Source organism: Catharus ustulatus, chromosome 3 (genome assembly GCF_009819885.2).
Source record: "Catharus ustulatus isolate bCatUst1 chromosome 3, bCatUst1.pri.v2, whole genome shotgun sequence".
NCBI classification, from domain to species: Eukaryota; Metazoa; Chordata; class Aves; order Passeriformes; family Turdidae; genus Catharus; species Catharus ustulatus.
The window spans coordinates 32,811,728-32,818,005 of record NC_046223.1 but is presented as its reverse complement, the minus strand read 5'-3'; the positions used below and the strand labels follow the sequence as shown (position 1 = coordinate 32,818,005).

The following is a 6,278-nucleotide window of genomic DNA, read 5'->3' as shown; positions in this document are numbered from 1 at the left end:
AGGCAGCTGCCCACCCACAGCCTCCCCTCTCTCCTCCCTCGTGCTGGCACTTGGCCCCACAGCAACCCGCTGACGAATCCTGCGTTCCTATGGCAGAAGCCAGTTCCTCCCCCCCCCACTAATCTGCCCGTGCATGCAGCCTCCACCTGCTGAGCCAGCGGAAGCCGTGCTCAGCCAGCCCCAGCCAGTGCCAGGGCTCTGAAACCCACTCCGGCTGCAGCGCCTGTGGGGTGTCGAAGCCTTTGCACCCTGGTCCTGCTGCTGTGGGAAATCCCAACCCTGCCTGGCACCAGGCAGTGAGGAGTCTGCAGGCAGCATCATCTGGCACCAGGAGAGCTGAGCTATCAAGGTAAGGGCACGGTGCAGGCAGGGAGGTGACCCGAGTCAGCACTGTCCCTGCTGTGCCTTGTTCTGCCGGGCACCAAGGAGAGGGGCTGGTTCCAGCCTCCTCCGCTGAGCCAAGGTCTCGTCCCCCATTTCGGCGGCTCGGCAGTTCTGCTGCAAGGTCACCCTGCAGCCGGGAGCCTGTGCTGAGCTCTGAGGCCACCGCACACTGAGGGACCCCAAACAGGGTCCGGAGCTTTCTAGTCCTAGAGCTGCAAGGAGGGCTCAGAGCCTGACCCCGGCGCAGGGGGAAGTGAAAGCGGGGAGCAGCAGTGGAGGGGCTGGCTGCCGGCACCCTGCCCTCCTTGCCTCAGCAAAGGGACAGCACGGCTATGCCCCCCTCCCAGAGCAGCAGGGCCAGCCGTCCGTTCCAGGAGGAGGGGAGACGCTGGGGAAAAGCCAGAGCACTGGACATTGCTGTGCCGGAGCTGCGGTAGCGGGGCGACTCCGGCAGCCTCCCGCTCTCAGGTGCGGCCCATGCAGCTGTGGGGAGGGCGGGTCAAGGCGGGGTGCGAGGGCCGGGGGCAGGGGGCGCGGAGCCGAGGGCTGTCCCAGCGCGGCCGCGCGGTGCCCTTGGCGGGCGGGAAGCGCTAGGACCTGGCCGGCCGCGGCCGGCGCTGCTGGCACCGAGCGCCGCGGGACGGGACCGTGCCCTGCGGGCGGCGGCGGCGCGGGAAGGAGCCGGCAGCCCCGGGGAGACGTGTAAGCGACGCGGCGGTGCCCCGGCTGCCTCGGGCGGGGGTGGGTGCTGGGGCGGAGCGGGGCCCCCGGCAGCAGCGGTGGCGGCGCTCGGGGAAGCGCCGGGAGCCGTCCCGGGGCTGTGCGGCCGGCCGGCTGTCCGACCGGAGCTCCGGCCCCGGCTGTATCGGCCCCGCTCCTGCTGGTGCTGGGTGCTGCTGCCTTTCCTTCCTCTACAGGACCGCCGCGGGGCCGGCCAGGGAGCCTGTCCCCGGAACACGGTACCACGGGGAAAGAAACGCTTCCCCTTTCGCTATCCCCCGAAACAACCAGCTGGGGACGGTGTTTGGCTACCCGTGGTGGTAGATGTCACTGGCACGGTCACCGCTTACTGGCTCCGTCACCTTCCTGTGTCAGTCCCAGCCCTCTCTGAGTGCTGGCTCCCTCCCTGGCCCGCCAGTCACATGTTCCTGGATGGCCCCGGGGGTGCCTGCGCCACAGGGAGCACCTCTGGGGAGCTCTCCACGTTCTCGGGGTTCCTGGGGCAGTGCCACCGCTCACCTCCCTGCCAGAACTTCTTCTACAACCCTATTCGCCTCTTACAGGCCCTTTGTCCCTGTAGCTGGGCACTCTCCCATGACCCTTTCTATTTGTAGGCTGACCGCTGGGAGCTTGCCCTTCCCCCTTGCACCATTCCCCACGCAGGTCCTTCCTCCCCAGGCACCGTTCTCTGGCTGCCCTCGGCGTGATTTGGCCCAGTGCAGAGTTCCTGGCCGCATTCTGAGTTCAAGGCATGGCCCAAGGCTTGTTTGCAGCAGCCTGACCTCGCGTGCAGGCAGAAGAGAGGTGAAGGTACAGGCAGAGCAGGGTTCATAGCATGGCCCCTTGACCCAAATCAGTGGTGCCTCTCAAGGTCAGGGCACTGCTCTGCTGCCCCAGTAAAGATCTTAATGCAGGAGGTGAGAAAACAGGGTCCCCACTGCTGCTTTTTGTCCTTATATCTCCAGTGCCCTGGTGCTGTCCTGGGAAGGGAGTGCGTGCTGTAAGGGCTGAAATGGATCAGCAGACATAGAGAGTGAGGGAAGCTGGCACAGCTGGGTGGTAGGAGATGGTGAAATTTTTCTGTCATGTTCCTCAGACTTGTGCAGGGAAGGTGATGGAGGATGTAGTGAAGGAGCACCAGCTGTGCTGCCCTATTTTCTGGACAGACATATAAGAAGTCCTGCCATTCGCTGCCAGGAATGCCCAGGGCATCCCTGAAGGCAAGCTAGATGTCACTGGGACCGGCAGGATGGGAGATACTGGACAGCAGTGGCAGAGAAGCCTATCCTCCATCAGAGCAGGCAGCCCTGCCCTGAGCTACTGCCAGCAACAAGACCCTCCAGGGCTCTCCAGAAAGCTAGATTTCTGTGGAGGTCTTTTCCTTCTTGAGAAGCCTGCTTTTTTTGCAGGGAACCCAGCACCTCCATGACTGCAAATGCAAACAGGGCCAACAGCAGCAGCACTGCTGGGCACTGCATAGCAGCTCCGCTCTGCCATGAAGCATCCCAAGTCTACCATCCCAGGACACAGCATTAGCAAAAGTCAGGTGAGACTTTCCCACCTGCTTGGATCCTCTGGAGATGGCAGATCCTGTGTGGAGAGTGGAGAAGACAGGGGATTGTTGATGTCTGCAGCTTCTCCCTAGAAAAGGGATCTTTGCGGGAAGCCAGCCACCACTGTTGTCCGGACATATTTTGTCATCTAGCTTGCCAGAAAAGAGATTTACTGGGTCTCGGTAGCAGTGTTAGAAGAGCAGGCTGTTTCCCCGGAGACTGAGTCCCTATCAGCTGAGTATGGATGTACAGAATAAGCCTGAGGCCCTGGGAGGGTAGTGCCAGGAGCCCCTCTTATCCCTGAGGTCTTGTGGCACAAGGGTGCTTCTGGATGCCTCACAGACAGGCAGCAAGGAGAGAAGCAGGCAAGCTGCCTTTTGAGAATAAACCTGTGCTGGGGAGGTGTACTTTAAGTTTTTCCCCATCCCTGTGGAACTTCGGGTTCTCAGGGGACCAGCCAAGACTCTGTGGCCTGCAACTGAGCAGGAAGCACAGCCCCGCGGAATAATTACCACGGTCAGGGTGACTGTCACAGTCTTATGACCTCATGTGATCCATTCTGACCCTGAAATCTGCTTCCTAACACTATCCCTGCCCTTCTGCACAGTGTATTACCTATAGGCAAACTCTTTAAACCACCTTCAAACAAAAAGCTCCTTCTTCTGCCCTTGGACTTCCCAGCTTATTCCCAGGTTTCCAGGCTCTCACTCATCCCCAATCCCCCACGGGTTAGCACAGCACAACAAGCCCACACTTCGGGGTGCCCTGTCCCACTCTGTGCACTTGGCTCCCAGTGCTATTTTGCTGTCGCTCACTACCTCCTCACCCTCACGGTGATCCCCGTGCTCGGCGCCGTGCCTACCCTTCCCTAAACCCCCTGCCCGAGGGGTGGCGTGGGATGCCTCCCCACTCTGGAATGCCAGTCCCTCTCCCACCAGCCACCAGCTCGCCGCTGCTGCGCTCCCCCCAACGCTGCCTCCCCACGCTGGCGGCGCATTCCGCGGAGCCAGCCGCTTAAGCCCGCTCCCGGCTAATTCCTTCCCCGTGCGCTCCCCGTGCGCTCCCCGTGCTCCCGGTCACGCCGGGCCGGCCCGCGGCTGTCGCTGCGCCCCGCGCGGCCGCCAGGGGGCAGCGCCGGCCCGCGCCCGCCCCTCGGTTCTGGGGGCTCAGCCCGAACCGGGGCATCCCCGGGGCCCGGCAGCTCTGCACAGGGGTGGGAAGGGGACACTGCCTCCCCCTGGGCACCGGCAAACTCTGCCGCGCTCCCCCGGCAGCATGGCACTGTAGGCTCCTCGTGTGAGGGGTGCGAGACCCCCCGAGGTTCCGTGTTGGAGCATCCTCTGCCCGCGGTGCGCGCTCCGCTTTGCAGAGGGGCTGAGGAAGCGGGGGAGGGCAGTCCCAGCGGTACCCTGGCAGCTGGGCTGCTGGTCATGGGTTTGGCCTGCCCTTCTTTTGATGTCGCATGGTTGTGTTCCAGTGGGTGGCCTGGGGGCCTCGTTTCAGCTTGGGAACTTGCGGGAGCATGACTGGCAAGGAGAAGAAATGATGAACGGCTGGTACTGTTGGAAGTGTGGGAAAGGGCCCTCCTGGAGACCTCCCTGGGGGATGTTTAGGAGCATTCAGCCACAGCTCTGCTGCTGATTCGCCCAAAGGGGAAAGCATGACTGGATGGACTTAGTTTCCAGACAGGATTTAGTCAGCCTTGCCAGACATTTGCACAGAGCGGAATTCCTCCATGCCAGCCAGCAAATGTTGGGCCAGGCACAGACCAGGGCTGGCATGGCCGTGAGAGCTCCTGGACCTGTGTTTGGAGCCCTCATCTCTGCAGGTGGCCATGTGCCATGGTCCCCGTGGTGCCAGTGACGCAGAGACTGCCCAGGGAGCAGGCTGGCTGGGAGGACAGGTAGGCGCCTTGGCCATGCAGGATGGGCAGACTCTGGCTGCAGCAGTGCTCGCAGAGAGCTGGAGCATGGCTCTCCTTACTGCCACCAAGGTGCCTTGGGAAGGCTGATGGGGAGCCACTGCTTCAGGCTATCCTCCAGAGCTGGTATTCACCCATCCTACAGAAAACCACCCTCTACCTGTTAGATGGTTCTCGGAGACCCCAGGAGTCACTGGGCACCTTGCTCCACTGGCGTGTGGATGGGTGTGAACAGGACCACACAGCAGCTGCCACCCTTCTTCCTTTTGCCAGGTTCCCTGGTTCCCAGCAGCCCGCAGCTCCCCTGCAGTGTTTTACGAGTGTGGCTGAGTGCCAGCCAACTTCTTAATGGCTGTACTCCATTGTGGGAGACTGGTGCTGCCAGCTAAGGAGGAGGATGTGCCTCCAGCAGTGCTTCAATGGGCCAGATGACCTTGGCTATAGTGTGGCTCCCTCTGCCAGCACCAGCTCCATCCTCAGCCAAGGAGACCTGGGGTGACACCATGACCGGGTACTTGGAGTGGTCTGTGCCCCAGGGCTAGCATTTCTGAATGCCACAGGGTGTTCCTGCCTGCCGCGGAGCCAGGGGTTAACCCTGGCTCCCCTGGTCCAAGTGGGAGCATTCACTGTGCATCTTAAGTTTTCCCAAGCCTCAGCCTGGGCCCTGGCAGGTGGAGACTGCCTGCAGTGAGGTAACAATTCACCCTTGGCCCCTGATGGCACAGTTGTCACTCAGTAACTAGCACCCAGCAGTTCAGCTGCTAATTGGTGCCATTAGTCAATATTTACTGCCTTAATGCTTGTAGCAGAAAGCAAATGGGCAGCTGCAGCTCAGGAGAGGGCAGCAGCAGTGCCGGGAGGGAGACAGAGGGATGGGGAAGGAGGAGGGAGGGATTGTTTGTGCAAGGATTGTGCCCAGGAGATGGTGAAGGATGGGAGACCCTCAGAAGTGGCTTGGGCAGAGGGGCTTGTGTCCCCCAGCCTTACAGCAGGGAGATTTTCTGTGTCCCAAAGATGCTGCTGTTCCATTGGGGCAGGCTGCCCCACCTCTGGCAGCCTGAGAGGGGGCTGGAGCTTTGACTGGACCCCACTGTCTGTGCCAGGCCCCAGGAGCCCTGTGGGGCACCGTGGGCCCCTTGCTGAGCTGTGACCAATCAGCGGACAATGGGATTTGTTTCTGCTTGCCGAGCTGGAAAACACTCACGGCCCTGCCACTGCCACTGGGCTGGAGGTGCATGGAGGCCCTTCCTTGTCATGTCTCCAGAACATTTGCTCACCAGGGATGTGACTGCTTCGGGGATAGTGGTATCACCACATCGCATCTCAGTGCTACCCGTGAACGGGATGCTTAGCATGGGGAGGTGGTGGGGCTGATTGGCAGCAAGGGCCTCCCTCTCCTTTGCCTTTCCTTGCAGGGTTTCACCCAGGGCTGCTCGGCTGCTGGCAGCGAGCTCCTACTGCCCTCAGCCCACTAGTGAAGAAGTCACAGAGAGCTGCCTGACTTTATCCCTGCAGGTCGAGTTGTGCAAGGAAGCAGAGGGACGACAGGATGCTGGAGGTCTGCGTGGCTCCCTGCAAGCGGTGATGTCCCAGCTGGATCTCTGTGCCACAGGCAGAGTTCAGGAGGGTATTGCAGCCCACTCCTTCCCCACCTCATCCCAGCAAGGCTCGGGCCAGCAGGTGAGCATGACCTCTGCCCT

The 6,278-nt window shown here is 61.7% G+C and overlaps 1 protein-coding gene across 3 annotated transcripts in view; it reads left to right on the top strand.

The window, feature by feature from the left end:
* Positions 1–197: 197 nt before the first annotated feature.
* Positions 198–6,278, top strand: part of SLC29A1 (solute carrier family 29 member 1 (Augustine blood group)) — a 33,088-nt gene continuing 27,007 nt past the window's right edge. The window contains exons 1-2 of one of the 3 annotated variants that reach the window (XM_033054040.2): positions 198–349; positions 6,094–6,258. The gene's annotated coding sequence lies outside the window, so the exon portion shown is untranslated. Of the gene's footprint in view, positions 350–520; positions 853–1,020; positions 1,087–6,093; positions 6,259–6,278 lie in introns of those variants that run through there. The other 2 variants (XM_033054041.2, XM_033054042.2) reach the window with 2 other exon arrangements.